General features: G+C 36.3%; 1 long non-coding RNA gene across 1 annotated transcript; it reads right to left on the bottom strand.

The window, feature by feature from the left end:
- Nucleotides 1-434: 434 nt before the first annotated feature.
- LOC309653120 lies at nucleotides 435-11,826 on the bottom strand. The gene is made up of 2 exons (XR_014258993.1): nucleotides 1,163-11,826; nucleotides 435-852 (listed from the first exon to the last, which is right to left on the bottom strand). It is a non-coding gene; the product is annotated as an uncharacterized lncRNA (long non-coding RNA).
- Between the last annotated feature and the right edge of the window lie 8,078 nt (nucleotides 11,827-19,904).

The following is a 19,904-nucleotide window of genomic DNA, read 5'->3' as shown; positions in this document are numbered from 1 at the left end:
GACTGCATCAGGTTTGGAATCTTTCTGAGAGGTTAGAATCAGACACTGGGAGTGGTGAGCAAGAGAGAAGAGTAACCTCAGGGTACACATCTTAAGTTCAACAGGGACAAGGTGCAGCTTCATGCATGTCTTTGCCAGTGAGTGTGTGCATGTGTGCTCTCTCAAATGTGTAAGTGGCTGTATATGCCAGTGTGGGTTTACATAGGATGATGCTCTCTTCTGCTCTAGAATTTGGTTGTGAGGTGGAGAATTTCCATGCCTCCTTCCTCTTCTCATATAACTTAGTATCTAGCCATAATGTAAAGAGTGTCCCTTAGATGGAACATCCTTGGGCAGTGAACAACCTGAACATCCATACATAGCAGCCCTGCCCTCATTCCTGAGTTTTATCTGACCTTTATGCTATGAACTACATTAAGGGAAATATGGCCATCTTTTCTTTTCTTCCTTTCTTCCCTTCTTTCTTCCTTCCTTTTTTTTTTTTTTTTGCTGTTATTATCTTTGGATAGTGGGGTAGGGGTGATTGTGCCCTGTTCAACCTGCTTCACTAGAGCAACTACAGCTAAATTTTCCAATTCTGTACTGTTTTGTGGCACATTACAGGCCAATTTCACTGGATATTATAAAATGTGTGTTCATCAGAGGAAGATGATATTCCTCCTCATTAGTCACAGCTTACTAATATTAGCCTGGAACTTAGGCTTCAGGTTAACACATTTTTCTGAATAGCTTCCTTGTGATGATTTTTTTCATCCATCTAAATACAGTATATTCTTGGTAAGTCAACCATAAACAGCCACTTATTTATTTTAAAAAAAACAGTACTACTCTCTTATAAGATATAAATAATGCCTTTTTTTTTATTTATTTTTATTTATTTATTTATTTATGGCTGTGTTGGGTCTTCGTTTCCGTGCAAGGGCTTTTTCTAGTTGCGGTGAGCGGGGGCCACTCTTCATCGCGGTGCGCAGGCCTCTCACTGTCGCGGCCTCTCTTCTTGCGGAGCACAAGCTCCAGACGCGCAGGCTCAGTAGTTGTGGCTCACGGGCCTAGTTGCTCCGCGGCATGTGGGATCTTCCCAGACCAGGGCTCGAACCCGTGTCCCCTGCTTTGGCAGGCAGATTCTCAACCACTGCGCCACCAGGGAAGCCCCCAATAATGCCTTTTTTAAAAGCCAATGCATTAGATTCGATTTTGCAATGTGGATGAGTTAACCCATGAGGCTGGTTTGCACTTGTTCAATGAATTTCACCTCCAAATGATGCTTTCTACAGAATAAAGCCTTCTCTCTGGGGATTCACTTTGTCAACTCAGTCAAACATATAGACATTTTATAAATTTACTGGGACCTTACAGATATAAACTTCTAATGCTAGGTACTACAAAGGATGAAAAAAATGAATGAGACACTTCTTAGTCTTAGAATAGTTTGATGGTTGAGGACGTGTACTTTGAAATGACACATGACTGGGTTCTGATAGCTTATTCATCACTTTTCAGCTATGTAATCTTGAATAAAGTACATAATCTCTCTAAGACTCAGAGAAAAGAAATAGTAATACGCTGAAAAGAAATAGTAATATCTACCTTATAGAGTCTGCTAAAATAATTAAATGAGAAGGCCATTATATTAAGGTGGCTGAAAAGAAATAGTAATATTTACACTGAAAAGAAATAGTAATATCTACTTTATAGAGTCTGCTAAAATAATTAAATGAGAAGGCCATTATATTAAGGTGGCTCTAGTACTTGGTAGCCTGCATAAGCAAACCTAAACCTAAGCCATTGTCAATGTACTCAAATCCAAGAAAATGAAACTTAAGGACAATCAATTGCAAACAGCCAACTAGGCTTTCCTCAAAAAGGTAACCACTTAAGTTACAGCCAATAAAATAATGCCCTTTCTTTCCTTCTGCATCTTTTCTATAAAAACCTCTCCCCTAGCTCTGGTTGGCGGAGTGCTGTTAACCACTTTTAATTTGGTGTTGCCAAATTTGAAACAACTTATGCACAATTGAACTCGAAAATGTTAAGGTGCCTCAGTTTATATTTTACCAGTTCTGGTGTCAGAAGTGAGATCCAAAGGGGACCCACCCACCCACCCCCAACAACCCCCAGGAGCAACAAGCAACCAGGCATAGGTACACACTGAGCCCTTTGTGTTTACTGCTTTGTTGCTGTGCCTGAAGTCCTTCTCAAATATATGCGTTCCACAGCTTTTGTGTTATGAGCTCTCTGAATTTATTTGAGAATTTCTTTGTTCAGACTGGGTCTAGAGTTGGACTGGGTCTGAGTTAATTTGGTCTGGGTCCAGTGTCAGGCTTGGTCTGATTTAAACTGGACTGGGTTCAGTGTGAGGTCTCTGCTTTTTTAAAGGAGAAACCGTTTTAAAAAAGAGTTCTTCTGAGTCTAAACATTGTGGAACTCCTCTATCTGGGACTCCAGCTAACTATATGTTTAAAAATTATAGGCCCAGAATCTATGTTATCTGAGCAAGTGGGTTAACCTTACCAAAGATAGTTCTGAACTACAGTGGCCATAGTGGGAAGCTTTTAAGCTAGATAAGCTTATTTATGAGGTGCCTTAGAGAAAAAGGGGTCCCAAACTTCTCAAAATGAGATGCGTTTATGCTTGGCATGCAGAAGCTTCTAAGAAAGAATAAATCAAAATGTGCCTATTTAAAAGAGTTCAGGGACTTCCCTCGTGGTCCAGTGGTTAAGACTCCACACTCCCAATGCAGGGGGCCCGGGTTCAATCCCTGGTCAAGGAACTAGATCCTGCATGCCGCAACTAAAGATCCCACAGGCCACAACGAAGACCCTGCACACAGCAACGAAGATCCCACATGCCACAACTAAGACCCGGTGCAGCCAAATAAATAAATAAATGTTAAAAAATAATAAAATAGGAGTTCAATACTGCCAGGAATATTTACTGCTTGTCCTGGTTGAAACCTAATGATAAGATATTTGAGAGAATTTTTTTCTTTAAAAAGAACTCTGTGGTCAGAAGTTGGCCAAATTGGAGACTAATATTCAGAGCCTGATAGGAACTTTTTAAAGGCTTTCTTTCCTAAGTAAAATGAAACTATGTACCTAGAGGTAACATTCTGAAGCCTCTTGGAACAATTTATTTAGACATTCCAAAGACACACAGCTCTAAATCTAGAACATAGGAATCTTGATTTTCATCTTAGTTGAAAATCTTCTCCCTGATATAAAGAAGCAAACTGAAGATACTGTATGTAGTTGAATGGGTGGGTCAGCCCCTTGATATTATTCAGGCTGCTACCCTATTCTTTCAGGAATGAAAACCAACTGTATTTGTATTACAAATCAAGTCTTAACAAGAACAAAAATTCAGCTCTAGAAGCAATTCAAGCCCACCTGTTGTTTGTACTTATCCCAAGGGAGAAAAGTACCACGCACTGGTTATTAATCCCAGGGGAGGACACTTCTGCCTACTGCATCTTGGTATCAGAGTCACAAAGAAAAACACAATACAGTCAAATACTGCTTTGCTTACATAAAAAAAGATACAGAGTAAGATCAGCTTCCATAGTAAGCATCGGTCCCCCATGGTCAGTGGGTCTCTCCTGAGAGCCAACACAGGACAGTTGGCCTATGTGCATCCCTCTTGTGCTGCAGTGGAAAAACCCTTTCCCCTTCCAGCAGAGGGAACACCTCAAAAGATTTGCTCTCTCTCCTTATAAAAGGGAGATGTTAAACTAATTAGGCCTGTTTGATATGTCAAAGTACTTGAGAAGCATTGTCAAATAAAAAGTGATGCTAAACCTGCTTTAGATTATATTTGTATAAATACATGTTATTGATGTAACTGTTCTAGAAATTATATGGAATTCCTAAAGATCTGATATGTCTTGGTATAATGTTATCAGTTATTATTCTAGTTATTCTTTCAAAATGTTTGTCATAGAAATAATGAGATTATCTTTTCAATTGCATTATAATGAACTGTCAGATCTTTAATCATGGCCACTTTCAAGTCTTTTGACATTTACTGACAGTTATTGTATTACTCTGATACTTGTACAAAAGTGCTTCCTCTTCAAAGCAACTCATGGAAAGGACTCTTGACAAGTACACGTTTCTGATAATTTTACGATTATAGCACTGAACTAGGTAAAAAAATGTTTAGAACTCTAACGGAAAAACTGATTGTTTCATACAACTGCCAACACAAGATCAAGCATTAATCGGTAATTAATTTAAAAAAAGAAAAGGATTAATTACATGAGACTAAATAAATTTATGAGGACGACTATAATTTATATGACTTTGTCTGAAACATTGCTAGTCCTTTAATGTTTTGCTTTCCAGATTTAAAGAACCCATTTTTTCCTTACTTTTAAGCTATCTATAACTTACAGCAATTTGGTAAAGTGTACTTTTGTGAACAAAAAATAGAATATGTGTCTTTTCCTGTCTACTTAATCCCTCCAGTATTTGGAAATTCAAAGCATTCTTATTTTTCTTGACATTGTAGGTGTTTGCATAAGTTCAATAAGAAATTGTTCTCCTTGTAACAGGACACAATTGGGCAAGTCTTTGGTTTGGTTTCTCAGCCTAACAAGGTTTTAAAAAATCTAATCTAAGATTTCTTATTATCAAATATTTTTAAGAAACTAAGGTTAACAAAGCCCCATAAATATCACCAAAGCTTTAACTGGAATATCATATATTTAAGAATGTACATAAAATCACTATTCTTGATCCACTTATATAAGTAATCAGGCCAAGTTTAATGAAACTAGCTCTTATTTACTAAAGATGTACTCAGTGGCTTATGTTTGAGTTTCTACAATACCAGAAGTGTTGATTCATGTACAGCAGGAGGTATTTGCTAATGCACAGCACTCTCCAGTACCAGGAACAGAAGAGTGCAGACATTATGAACAGTAATGGGATTTCGGTGCCAACATTCAAAACATACAAGGTAATAGGTCCTGTAAATCACATCTTTACTGAAGGCAATTTTTTAAAAAAGTAAATATTTCAAATTTTGAAATTGGACACATAAAGTACACTACTGCAGGAATCTGAATTGGAGAATTAATCAAACACTTCACGGGAAAATATTTGTGGCATATACTTGTGAATTGATAAATGTTGTCCCATTAAGGAAAAAGTTTTGTGTCATGGTATTGATCCTAAGTACCCAGTTACTACTGTATAAACTTCTTCAAGAATGAGATAAAATTCCAGAGTGAGAATCAAGGACTAAAAACTTGATGAAGAAGGCATCTATGGCATAGTCCCTGCTTATCATTCACAAAGATCCTAACTATGCATTAGTCATCTTATTACTGTGACTGACATAAATGCAAAAGGAAAATTAAAAGCCTACAGAAACAGAAAGGTGGGTGTGATTTCAGAATCTTGTAGTTTCTTATCTATGTGTGTAGCTTCTTACCTACATGTGTAGCTTCTTACAGTGTGTTGCCATGAAGTCTTGCCTAGAGAAATTGAGAAAGTGTCCAGATATTATGCCCAAACTCTTGATATTTATTAAGGTCTGAGGAAATAAAATCATTCTTTGTATCTTTGAATTGTTTATTTTGAAAAACAAGATGGCATATTTGAAGGCCATACAGTAAGATATTGTGGTCAGCAGCTGGTAATTTAAACACCTGTAAAAAGAATTTGATAAACACTCTTCCTGAATTTGCTATGCCTGAGGTCCTTGGTTACTTAGGAAAGTGTGTACTTTCATACGTGAAAGTGTTGTATAAAAACTGGTAGATAGGAAGAACTTTCATGCAGCCAATATGCAGGAAATGTTACATTTAACTCCCCTCTCTTGCTTGCTACACATCTCCTAACTTGACCTAACTTCTTGCAAACTAATTAAAGGAAGAAACTTAATTATGATGCATCTTGGAATAGATTTCTTTGTGTTTATCTTATTTTGAGATTCACTCAACTTCCTGAGCACATAGTCAGGAAGAATTTATGTCTTTCTCCCTTTTTCAGCCTCTCTCTCTCCACCCCCCTCCCTCTCCTACCTCTCTTACTCCAATGATAGCAATGTGGGATATTGTTATTATTCCACAGTCCCCTGTGAGCTGTTACCTTTTTTTCAGTGTATTTTCTCTTTAATTTTCAGGTTGGGTAATTACTATGTTCTGTCTCCTAGTTTACTGATTCTTTCCTCTGTCCTCTCCATCCTCCTCTCAAGCTCATTCACTGAGGTCTTTTTTTTTTTTTCAGTTACTATACTTTTCAATTCTAAAACTTCCATTCGGCTCTCCTTTATATCCTCTTTCCTTTACTTAAATTTGATCATTTTTATTTGCTTCAAGTGTTTGTACTTGCTCATTGAAATATTTTTATCATAGCTACTTTAAAATCTTTATCAGATCATTTTTAGCAACTCTGTTATCTCAACGTTGACATCTATTGATTCTACTTTTTCATTCAGTTTGAAATCATCTGGCCTTTGGTACAATGAGTGATTTTCTATTGAGAACTGGATATTTTCTAATTTCATTATGAGTTTTTGGATTTTTAATAAAATCTTCTGTTTTAGCTGGCTTTCTCTGCCTCCACCTGGCACGGGAAGGGGAACACTTCATTACTGCCAGGTGGAAGTAAAAGCCTAGGTTTCCCACTTGGTCTCCTTTGGCAACTGATGTGTGGGGAGGGAGGGATCCTCTCTACTGTTGAGGGTGGGAGTTCTGGTTCTGCACGTAGTCTCCACTGACACCAAGTGGAGACGGCATTATTACGTGGCAATGTTGAAAGTCCTGACCATCAACTAGGCCTCAGCTGACATCATCTCAGCAAGGAGGTAGAGGAAGATCTTGTGCTGTCAGGTAAGGGTGGAAATCCAGACTCCTCAAGTAGTCTCCACTTATATTGTACTGGGATTTACTGGCCAGTGGAGATAAAAGACTTGGCTCCCTACATCTAGCACCTTGGCTTTCTCTGACATCATCCTCATGGACATGTTGGAGCACCTCATTACAGGCTCACAACGGTGTAAATTTAGGATCTCCACTTAGCCTTGCATGGTGTGGGTGGAGCAATAGTTACTCTGTAGTGTTTGACTGGAGTAGAGAGATTATTGTCTAAAAGTTTTCCTCTTATTAAGCTGCCCCTTCACTGGTCTTTTGACTAGAGAGATAAAGATTTGTTGGGGCATTTTTTGTCTGTACTTATTGGCATTCAAGTTTCACATGTTTCTCCAAGTCTGGGATATAAGAGGCCAAATGAAAACATGGGAACTCACCACCGTGTTGTTCCTCAAGTCCTGAAGTCTCACACTGGTCAGACATCTCCCTCCACTTTTCAGAGTCTCCTTATGTTTATTTTATATATTATGTCCAAGACTTTTAGTTACAGGAGGAATAGAAAAAGCACAATTACTCCATATTTGGGGAAGTACGTTTGATTTTAATAATAAGAGACTTAGGGAAAGTACTAAACCAAAATCTCTAATTTGATGTTTTTGTTTTCCATTGGTTTTTTTTTCCATTGTTTTTATTTTGTTTTATTGAGATACTTTTATAACAGAAGATAGTATTTTGAAGGTTTGGTAATTATACAGATTTCTTAATAATTTTACACATGGCCTATTATAAGTTTCAAACTCTGAATTAAATCACAATTTTAGAAGCTGGAAATGAATTACAAGAAGAAAACTGAAAAATTCCAAAATATGTGGAGATTAAATAACATGCTACTGAACAACCAATTGGTCAAAGAAGAAATCAAAAGAGAAACTAAATAGTGACAGTTTTACTTTTTTCTTTCTAATTTGGATGCCCTTTATTTCTTTTTCTTGCCTAATTGCTCCATCTAGGAATTCCAATACTATGTTGAATAACAGTGGCAAGAGTGGACATCTTTGTCTTGTTGTTGATCTTAGGGGGATAGCTTTCAGCTTTTCACTGTTGAGTGTGATGTTAGCTGTGGGTTTGACATATATGGCCTTTATTATGTTGAGGTATTCTTTCTATACCCATTTTATTTATAAATGGGTGCTGAGTCCTGTCAAATGCTTTTTCTAGATCTATTGAAATTATCATGATTTTTACCTTTTATACCACAGTGTACCATGTTGATTGTTTTGAAGATGTTGAATCATTACATCCCTGGAATAAATCTCACTTGATCATGGTTTATGATCCATTTGATGTATTGTTAAATTTGGTTTGCTAATATTGTATTGAGGATTTTTTTATCTATGTTTATGAAAAATATTGGCCTGAAATTTTCTTTTCTGTGTTGTCCCTGTCTGGTTTTAGTATAAGAGTGATTTGCGGCTTGTTAAATGAGTTAGGATGTGTTTCCTTCCTTCAATTTTTTGAGAAGAGTTTGAGAAAAATAGGTATTAAATCTTCTTTGAATGTTTGGTAGAATTCACCTATGAAGCCATCTGGTCCTGGACGTTTGTTTTTTGGGAGGTTATTGATTACTGTTTCAATCTCTTTACTAGTGATCAGTGAACTCAGATTTTCTATTTCTTCATGAGTCAGTCTTGGAAGGTTGCATTATTCTAAATATTTGGATATTATTGTCATTATACCACAAGTCCCTGTGAGTCCTGTTAGGGCTTTTTTTTTTTCAGTGTTTTCTTTCTCTCTGTTGTTCAGCTTGGGTAATTTCTGTGGTTCTGTCTTCTGGTTCACTGACTGTTTTCTTTTTCCCCTTCATTCTGCTCTCAAGCTAAAAGAAATGGATAAATTCCTAAAAATACACAACTTCTTAGACTGAATCATGAAGAAAGAGGAAATCTGAGCAGATCAATTACTAGTAGGGAGGTTTAATCAGTAATCAAAAACCTCCCCCCAAAAAATTCCAAGACCAGACAGCTTCACTGGTGAATTCTACCAAACATTTAAGGAAGAATTAATACCTATTGTTCTCAAACTCTTGCAAACCATAGAAGAGGAGGGAACACTTCCAGACTCATTTTATGAGGCCAGAATTACCCTGATACCAAAATCAGACAAGAGATCCACAAGAAAAGAAAATTACAGGCCAACATCCCTAATGAACATAATGCAAAAATCTCAACAAAATATTACCAAAACCGAATTTAAGAGTACATTAAAAGGAGCATACACCATGATTAAGTGGGATTGATTCCAGGCACACAAAGATGGTTCAACATCTGCAAATCCATCAATGTGATACAAAATTGATAATGATACACGTTAACAAAATGAAAGGTAAAACTCAAATGATCATCTCAATAGATACATAAAAAAAAACATTTGACAAAACAATATCCATTTATGCTAAAAACTGAAGAAAGTAAGTGTCGAGGGAACACAGCTCAAAGTAATAAAGACCATATATGAAAAGCCCAGAACTAATATCATACGCAACAGTGAAAAGCTAAAAGCATTTCCTAAGATAAGGAACAAAACAAGGATTTCCACTCTTGTTAATTCTATTCAACATAATATTGAAAGTCCTACCAAGAGTAATTAGTCAATAAAAAGAAATAAAAGGAATCCAAATTGAAAAGGAAGAAGTAAAATTGTCACTATTTGCAGAAGACATGATATTATATGTAGGAAACCCTAAAGACTACTCAAAAAAGCTGTTAGAACTAATAAATGAATTCAGTAAAGTTGCAGGATACAAAATAAATATACAGAAATCTGTTATATTTTTATACACTAAAAATGAACTATCAGAAAGAAAAATTAAAAATCAATCCTGTTTACAATTGCATCAAAAATACCTAGGAACAAATTTAAACAAGGAAGTTAAAGACCTGTACATTGAAGACAATAAAATATTGATTGAAAAAAAACTGAAGAAGACATAAATGGAAAGATATTCTGTGAACATGGATTGAGAGTAATTGTTAAAATGTCCATATTTCACAAATCTACAATTCAATCTACAGATCAGTCTACAGATTCAGTACAATCCTTACCAAAATTCCAATGGCATTTTTCACAGAAACAGAATAATACTAAAATTTGTGTAGAACCACAAAAGACTCTGAATATCCAAAGCAATCTTGAGAAAGAAGAGCAAAGCTGGAGGCATCACACTCCCTGGTTTCAAACTATAGTTATCAAAACAGTATGGTATTAGTATAAAAACAGAAACATAGATCAATGGAACTGAATAGAGAGCCCAGAAATAAATGCACACATATATGACCAATTAATTTATGACAAAAAAGCCAAGAATATAACAATGGGAAAATGACAATTGCTCCAATAAATGGCATTGGGAAACCTGGACAGCCACATGCAAAAAAAATGAAACGGGATGACTATCTTACACCATACACACAATAAAAACTCAAAATGGATTAAAGACTTAAATGTATGCCCTGAAAGCATAAAACTCCTACAAGAAAACACAGGCATTAGCTCCTTGACCTCCGTCTTGATGATGATTTTGTGAACTTGACACCGAAAGCAAACACAACAAAAGCAAAAATAAACAAGTGAGAATACATCAAACTAAAAGGCTTCTGCACAGCAAAGGAAACCATCAACAAAATGAAAAGGCAATCTGCAGAATGGGAGAATATATTTGCAAATCATACATCTGATAAAGAGTTAAATTCCAAAATATATAAAGAACTCATACAACTCAATAGAAACAAAAAAAAAACATGATTTTTTAAATGGGCAGAGGATCTGAATAGATTATTTTTCCAAAGAAGACATACAGACAGCCAACTGGCACATGAAAAGATGTTCAACATCACTAATCATCAGGGAAGTGAAAATCAAAACCACAATGAGATATCATATCACACCTGTTAAAATGGCTTTCATCAAAAGACAAGAGATAACAAATGCTGGCAAATGGAATTCTTGTACACTGTTGGTAGGAATGTAAATTAGTGCAGCCACTATGGAAACAGGATGGAGGATCCTCAGAAAATTAAAAATAGAGCTACCATATGATCCTTTAATTCTACTTCTGTGTATTTATCTGAAAAATAATGAAAACAGTAACTGTAAAAGATACATGCAACCCCATGTTCATTTCAGCATTATTTATAATAGCCAGGATAGTGAAACAACCTAAATGTTCATCCATGGATGAATGGATAAAGAAAATGTGATATATATATCTAAATAAAACGGTATCTTTTTTAGCCATAAAAAATGTAATCTTGCCATTTGACACAACATGGACAGACCTTGAGGGCATTATGCTAAGTGAAATAAGTCAGAGAAAAACCAATGCCTTGTGATCTCAATTATATGCGGAATTAAAAAAAAGAAAGCTCATAGATACAAAGAACAGATTGGTGGTAGCCAGAAGCTGGGGCTGGGTGAAATGGGTGAAGGGGGTCAAAACATACAGACTTCCAGTTATAAAATAATTAAGTCATGGGGATGTAAGATACAGCATGTTGACTATAGTTAATAATACTGTATTGCAGGGGTCCCCAACCCCTGGGCCTCAGACCAGTACCCGTCTGCGGCCTGTTAGGAACTGGGCTGCACAGCAGGAGGTGAGCGGCAGGTGAGCAAGCGAAGCTTCATCTGCCGCTCCCCATCGCTTTCATTACCACCTGAACCATTCCCCACTCCCACCATCCATGGAAAAATTGTCTTCCATGGAACCGGTCCCTGGTGCCAAAAAGGTTGGGGAGCGCTGCTCTATTGCATATTTGAAAATTGCTAAGAGAGTAGATCTTAAAAGTTCTCATCATAAGAAAAGAAGAATTCTGTAACTATGTGTAGTGTTGGATGTTAACTAGAATTAGTATGCTGATCGTTTCATAATATATACAAATATCAAAACATTATGTTGTTCCTGAGACTAATTTAATGTTGTATGTCGTTATAACTCAATGTAAGTAATTAAATAAATAGATGGCAACTTTGACAATTTAATCTCAAGTGCAGTTTAATTGCTTCAAAAATTATGTAAATAGAATATTATAAGCTGCAGAGAAAATAAAATGTGTTTTCACAGGATATATTTTGTAGTGAACTAAACTAAGCCTACTTTTTTTTCTTTTTAGTTCGATACATTCTTTAATAAAGATATGGTTAAGATACGTGTTATGGAGGAAGGAGGCATTGGTTCATATTTTGAGTGTTCAAGGAAAGGCTAAGCCTACTTTTGAGGGACCTCTTTTTGATGCCTTTGCGACAAATGTATGTGATAAGTATGTTAAAAATGCAAAGTGTCTGAGTTTCTTTACTTTTCCCCATTAATCTTTTCTATATATATCACATATCTTTTCATTCAACTGTTATTCATATTCAGGAAAAGTTTTATGTCTATTCTTGATTACAAGCAACAGTCCTAACCCTCAAAATGTTGTTTAACTTTCCTTGTCTTTTATAATGAACATATGGCTTTGCTTAGGATAAGCTGGAGTTTCATGTTAAATATAACTTGAATGTGTATGGGACATGTCTAGTATTTGCCAAAGTAACTAATTTCTGCTGCCCACAGTCATTTGTATTTCCATGTATAGATTTTCCAGCTGCTGGTTTCTACCTTTTAGTGATGATTCCATTTTTGCCAATGAAGAAATTATCCCTGATTTAAGTAGACATTCTGTCCATTGATGCAGTAATGGGATGAGAAGTTAACTCTGTCACCTCATAGATTATTCCATCACAGTTACAGTGTTACAAATGACATACCAGCAGCCCTTGGGTCATGAACCCCCAGCCCCTAGATGTACTACTAGAAATATAAGCAGGTTAATTCTGCCATGTAACCCTTTTGGATATTTGCTGGGAATTACCATGTCAAGGAAAGTACACACACACACACACACACACACACACACACACACAGTTACTTTACTAGGGAGATTTATGGTTAGCAGTACCCCAGTTTCCATCTGAGTCCCTAATTCCCTCATTCCAATGAGCTCATGTCTTCAATGAAATCTAAAGTAATTGCTCCTCATGAAAATATCAGAAACATCTGATCATAATGTGATTCATATAAGAATCATTAAAACTTTTCACAAAGAAAGGGGCTCTGATAGAGTAGTCTTATAATCAGCCTCAAGACCAGTTTATTGGGGTAAAAGATTCCACTCACCATCTACATTACTGCCTTTCTAAAAAATCCCTCCCCAGAATTAATTAGAAGACTGGTATCATTTCTAATAAAACAATGATGTAATACATAAATCTGATTCAATTGCCTAGGCCAATTAATAATCCATGACAGAAATAGGACAACTACTCTCATGTTTTAAGCACAAATATTGTTAATAGGCTGACCCAAGGATTCCCAATGAAAAAGGCAGAAAGGTCCCAATGGTGTTCTACTATCCTGAAGATTAGTGAACAATAACAATGTTAGATAAGTCAAGTGAACAGAGGAGCATATGAAGAGGGGAAAATTTAGCTGGTAAAAAGTTGTTGGAATTCAGGACAAAGAAAAGCATGAAAATAGGTGAGGGGCTTGAAATTTCTGAAGAGAAAAAGGATAGAAGAAATAGGAATGCAACTGGTATTGGGTAGTGGGAGAAGAGAACAGGATATAGGAGTATTTACAGTTCCTTCTAAGGGACTTCTGAGCTACAACGTTACTCCCCTTTATCCTTACTTTCCTCTAGTGCCTCATAAACAGGTGAAAATGGAAGGTTGTAACATGATAAAAATAATTGCTATCACTAATATAATGCATACTATTTGTCACGGACTGTAAGTATTTTTTATATTTTTTCACACTTTATCCTCAGAACAGCCCTATGAGGTATGGATTATTATTATCTCTATTTTACAGATGAATAAACCCAGATATAGAGAAGCTAAATAATTTGTCCAAAGTCACATAGTAAGTAAATGGTGGAACCAAGATTCCAACACAGGCAGTCTTACTGCAGAGTTTCTCCTCCATGCTCATCTCTCCTACACTTGCTGAAAGGGACACATTGAGAAAGGCCAAAGACTAACAAGTTGGGACTAAAAATCAGAAAGAAGGTTGAACGCAAATAGAAAGAGTAGAGAACTCATCTGTTGGAAACAGTCTTTTGTGTACGCAGATTAAGCATACTGCCAATGCCCATGGGGGGAAAAAAACCTTCTCAAAGAAATTGTATCATTGGTAAGTCATTCTTCTGGCTTAAAACTTGAACCTTTGAGAAACTGTAAATCCATCTTAAAAGAGATAACCCAGCAAGATTTTCCAGTTAGTACATCTCAGTGCACATCCACATATTAGTTTCTTTACAAAAAATCCATCTTGATAGTGGAACAAGAGAATGAGAAGAGTAAGAGATCACTGTGGACCTGAAAGTGAAGGCTGAACTAAGGACCTACCCTGGAAAAAATGAAGAGATAGAATCCGGTGCATTACAGTTCAGCTGTGAACATCAATCTTTGTGAAAGCAGAAAGTTTTGGCAAAGAATAAAATAATATGAAGCTAATGAGGTATGTTGACAGAGATTCAGACATATGCTAGGTCAATTGTCTTTATAGCAAGAGGTACAAAGTCTCACCTACAGCTGCCCCAAAACCCAAGAGGAAGGGAAATAAAACCATAGTTATAAAAAGAGAGGGAAGTAATGGCAATATGTATAACCAGATTGCAAGCATTATAGGGGAATGTTTTCTGCATTAATTTATTCTTTATCTTTTTCCTAGCCAAAGAAAATATAGGTATAAATGTGGGAAAATGGGAAAAAATCCAGGCTAACTGTGTAGTCATTTGCGTGTTCCCCAAAATCCAGGCTTACAGTTTTGCTGAAAGGATACCTTAGCCTCATTTGTATCGACATCCTCAGTTTAACACACGAATAGTCACTACAGCCAGAAGACATTAGTGTTGTCCAAGTCAACAATTTTCCATAAGCCACAGAGAAAAGAATTTTCAGTTTGTTGTGACACATGAAAATTAGAGTCTTAAATACTGCTTAGAATTAAAGTGACTTAAAATAAGAGGAAATGAGAAAGAAAAAAAATGTTGAAGTGTTATAACAAGGGCAATCACTGCTGGACCACATTGAAAATAGAACCAAGCAGAAAACCGCATCAGATCCATAGGTAACTTGCTGTAAATGGATGTTAAAAAAGGCTAATGGGTTTTGAATTAGCCTAAAAGTTTGGTTTTGTTTGGATAGTATATATGTCATTGGATCTTTCACTTCATTGCTGCCTTCTCTACTGCTCAGATGCTCACATACATCACCAGTGCAATTACTCTATCCAGGACAAGCCCTCTGCTAGATTGAAGAAGTCAGCGAAGTTTTATATCAACCTCTCAAGTTTACCTTTATGGGTTCCTTTTCATTGTCCCCCATTTTCACTTCCCTTAACCAACCAGGGCTGAGACTTGTTCCTGTGAAGCACTCCATGTTAAAAGTGTTTTTTTTTTTTTCATTCAGCAGTTAGTCATCAGTGCCTTCAAGGAGAAAAAGCCAGTGCCAGGTGCTGAGGACAGTGAAATAATCCAGACCTGAATTCTACCTTAAGGAGCTTATAGTCAATGATAATCACATTTCCTTGCATTTGTCTCTAAAATCTGGTATTCTGGTATGATTTCAATGCTTCACTTGAATCCGTGTAGAAAAGGGAACCCTAAAAAGTCAAATTTACATGTTCTATTCTTTGCACATCTCATTAAAGATGAAAAGGCAGAGAGGTAAAATTAAACATTTTCATTTTATAATTTTCAGGCTCTGTTCAAAAGTTTACTAAGGTATAATTACTGAAAGAATGTGGAATGATTGTTAATTTTATTCTGCAGACCAGAAGAATCACTTCAGAGAAGCACAGCTCTGATCACAGCAGGTTGGGGAATTTTAAACACCTTCCCCTTTCAATAGGAAATGGTAAGATAGAACTTAAAATTTATTTGTTCATGAAATCATTCAGCAAGAAGTTATTGAGCACAGACTGTGTGTCAAGTGTGGAATTAAACCGAGTTTCAAACAAGGACGCAAAGCAAGTTCCATACTTGGGTCTTTTGCCAATGTCTCACTATACCTTTATTGAGGGAACAACAAAACACTTCTCTTGTCTGAGCACATATCTTTGTACCCCACCTATTACATTTTCCCTGTTCTTCCTTAAAGTATAGTGATTGATGAATATTTCACTTACAGGGGACTGAAAGATTAAACAAGTCAGCTGTATTGGTATCAAAGACCTAGTAATAATAACAGAGGCAGCTCACATTTATAGTGCATTTGACATGTTCCAGGCACTGTAATAAGTGTTTTATGTGCATTTATCTCATTTAATCCTACAAAAACTCTATGAAGATTGCTCTATTGTTATCCCATTTGTCAGATGAAGAAACCAAGTCACAGAACAGATAAGTAAGTGGCTGAACCAGGATTTGAACCTAGACTATCGGGCTCCAGAGCCTGCACTTGAAATTGTTACACTACACTGTGCTTCAAAATAGAAAAATAAATTATACCGGAGTTTAAAAGAATAGGGTAAAAATCATCCACTACCTTCCCTCTCTTCTCTCCAAATCAGCTGGAGGATTCAACTGAAATGATAACTCTTGCATTCCCTCAGTCTCTTCAAGAGCCATCACTTCCTTTTCTGATTTCTTATTACCCCATATATTAACCTTTCTTAAGGCACGTTTCATTTTCAACCTAGAATACAAGGCTCCATGGAAACAGGGGCCAAGAGCTTATATATATATGATTTATTTATTTTCTACCTCAGCCACAGCCTGTACTAGCACAGTGCCTTGCATGCTATATGTTAAGTGAATGAACAGGATGAAATGGGGTAACAGATAAATTGCTCAATGACTGTTATCTTTTTCTAGATTATATGCCTCTTGGTATCACTCACAATGCCATACACAAAGTAGAAACATAATATTTCTTGAAACTGTTGAAAAGTCTCTAAATTTCTATATACGAATGAACACTGCTCAGAGTAGAAAAGCATATTTGGTATTCTGTAAAACTTCTATGAAGGCCACTTCCATTCAGAGTTAACATTACACAGGGGTAAGAAGCCCAAAGCAATAAAATCTGGAAGTAGACTCCTCATCCTGACACACTTCCTTTCTCCCAATCTGATAAAATTCTTAAAATAACAATGATAATATCAACAAATATAATTCTAGCAGATACCGCAAGTTTGGTATCTTTTATTTTCCAAGCACTTAACATTCATCATCTTGTTTAATACTTATTACAACACTATGAGGTAAGTATTTTTATTTCAAATTCACAGATAAAGAAACTAAGGCCCAGAGGGCGTAAGTGACTTACTTAAGGTCATACAGCTAGAGACTGGCAGAGCTGGGATTCAAACCAAGTTCTCTTAGATTCTTAAGACTGTGCTCTTTCTACTACATCCACTATGTCTCCTGACAGACTCATGAGGCTCTTATTTCTGTTCCCCAAGCTACTACTCAAATACAGTTTCTGTAGACAGAGCACCAAATTTTGTCAATTTTTCCAATTTGGAGATAGCATGGTTGTACTCAAGAGCACAAATGCTGAAATCAGACACACCTGGGTTTGAATACCAGCTTCACCACTAATAAGCTATATATCCTTGGATAAGTTACTTACTTTCTCAGAGGCTCAGTTTCCTTATATACTAAAGGGGAGCAAAACTAGTACCTCACAGGGCTAGTGTGAGGGAAAAACATGAGACAATGCATATATAGTGCCTCAGATATAATAAATCTGAGCAAAGCGTACTTATATTTGCTACCTTAAAATATCATTGCTTATTTGTCATAATTATACCAGGTGTTGATAACCTGTCACCATTTTTCTGATAGGAAGAAGATGAAAGATTTGTGTAACTGTCAATTCCTACAAGCCAGTGCAATGGAAAATATAATCAATTCTGCTGAATGGGAAAATGGAGACACAGTTGAGGTAAGTCTTCACCAGAAGGCGGGGAGAACAGAGGCCACTATTAAATCAGCCCCCATGTTATGGCTGGTAAAATAAGTCATGGATTGCCAGTCCTTAACTCCACACTCCAGACTATACTCAGCTCCAATATACAAAAGAGGGTTTGCTTTTCTGAATTGAGACAGACTTCACCACAAACAAATTAAGTTTTCTCTCCACTAAAGAGAAAAGAAAATCCTGGGAATAAGAGGCCTATTCTCTTGGGATTCAATAATGTGTGGTGAATTTCCAGTTGCTTTAAAAAACTAAAGAGGATGGAAAAAGCACAAATTGAAGCATGGTGCAAAAGAGTCTCTGTTCACCAATCTTAACCTATCTGTAGCACAGGTGCACACAAGAAATTTTGGATCACTCTTTATAATCACCCCCTACTATCTTTCGTTCCAAGTCAAGAGATATATTTATTTATTAGAGATTCGGTATTTATATTTTTTTAGTGTTAGCAATTATTATTACTTAGCCCCCAATCTGTAGGGTTTCCCATCACTTCCAATTTCCCGTGAATGCCAGAGTCCATTCCAGTGTCCACATTTCTGCTTGTACAGTTCAGGTGACAGAGAACTCACCAGCTCCCGAGGTAGTTCAGTGCACAAAACCTGTTAGAAGACTTACCCTGACATGGAGTCCAAAACTTACTTGACTTTCTTTCTACCTATTGTACCCAGGCCACCTAGAACTAACTGGTTAGCTCTTCCCAGCAAGGTATTAAAAAGGTTATTTTTTAAATTTGTATTGGAGTGTAGTTGATTTAAATGTTGTGTTAGTATCCAGTGTACAGCAAAGTGAGTCAGTTATACATATACATATATCCACCCTTTTTAGGTTTATTCCTAGGTATTTTATTCTTTTTGTTGCAATGGTAAATGGGAGTGTTTCCATAATTTCTCTTTCAGATTTTTCATCATTAGTGTATAGGAATGCAAGAGATTTCTGTGCATTAATTTTGTATCCTGCAACTTTACCATATTCATTAATTAGCTCTAGCAGTTTTCTGGTGGCAGTTTTAGGATTCTCTATGTATAGTATCATGTCATCCGCAAACAGTGACAGTTTTACTTCTTCTTTTCCAATTTGTATTCCTTTTATTTCTTTTTCTTCTCTGATTGCCGTGGCTAGGACTTCCAGAACTATGTTGAATAATAGTGGTGAGAGTGGACATCCTTGTCTCGTTCCTGATCTTAGAGGAAATGCTTTCAGTTTTTCACCACTGAGAATGATGTTTGCTGTGGGTTTGTCATATATGGCCTTTATTATGTTGAGGTAGGTTCCCTCTATGCCCACTTTCTGGAGAGTTTTTATCAGAAATGGGTGTTGAATTTTGTCAAAAGCTTTTTCTGCATCTATTGAGATGATCATATGGTTTTTCTTCTTCAATTTGTTAATATGGTGTATCACATTGATTGATTTGCGTATATTGAAGAATCCTTGCATCCCTGGGATAAATCCCACTTGATCGTGGTGTATGATCCTTTCAATGTGTTGTTGGATTCTGTTTGCTAGTATTTTGTTGAGGATTTTTGCATCTATGTTCATCAGTGATATTGGTCTGTAATTTTCTTTTTTTGTAGTGTCTTTGTCTGGTTTTGGTATCAGGGTGATGGTGGCCTCATAGAATGAGTTTTGGAGTGTTCCTTCCTCTGCAATTTTTTGGAAGAGTTTGAGAAGGATAGGTGTTAGCTCTTCTCTAAATGTTTGATAGAATTCACCTGTGAAGCCATCTGGTCCTGGACTTTTATTTGTTGGAAGATTTTTAATCACAGTTTCAATTTCATTACTTGTGATTGGTCTGTTCATATTTTCTGTTTCTTCCTGGTTCAGTCTTGGAAGGTTATACCTTTCTAAAAATTTGTCCATTTCTTCCAGGTTGTCCATTTTATTGGCATAAAGTTGCTTGTAGTAGTCTCTTAGGATGCTTTGTATTTCTGCGGTGTCTGTTGTAACTTCTCCTTTTTCATTTCTGATTTTATCGATTTCAGTCCTCTCCCTCTTTTTCTTGATGAGTCTGGCTAATGGCTTATCAATTTTGTTTATCTTCTCAAAGAACCAACTTTTAGTTTTATTGATC

This window comes from Balaenoptera physalus, assembly GCF_965194825.1.
Source record: "Balaenoptera physalus genome assembly, chromosome: X".
NCBI lineage: Eukaryota > Metazoa > Chordata > Mammalia > Artiodactyla > Balaenopteridae > Balaenoptera > Balaenoptera physalus.
The sequence above is the reverse complement of the archived record's forward strand: the minus strand, read 5'-3'. Positions and strand labels throughout refer to the sequence as shown.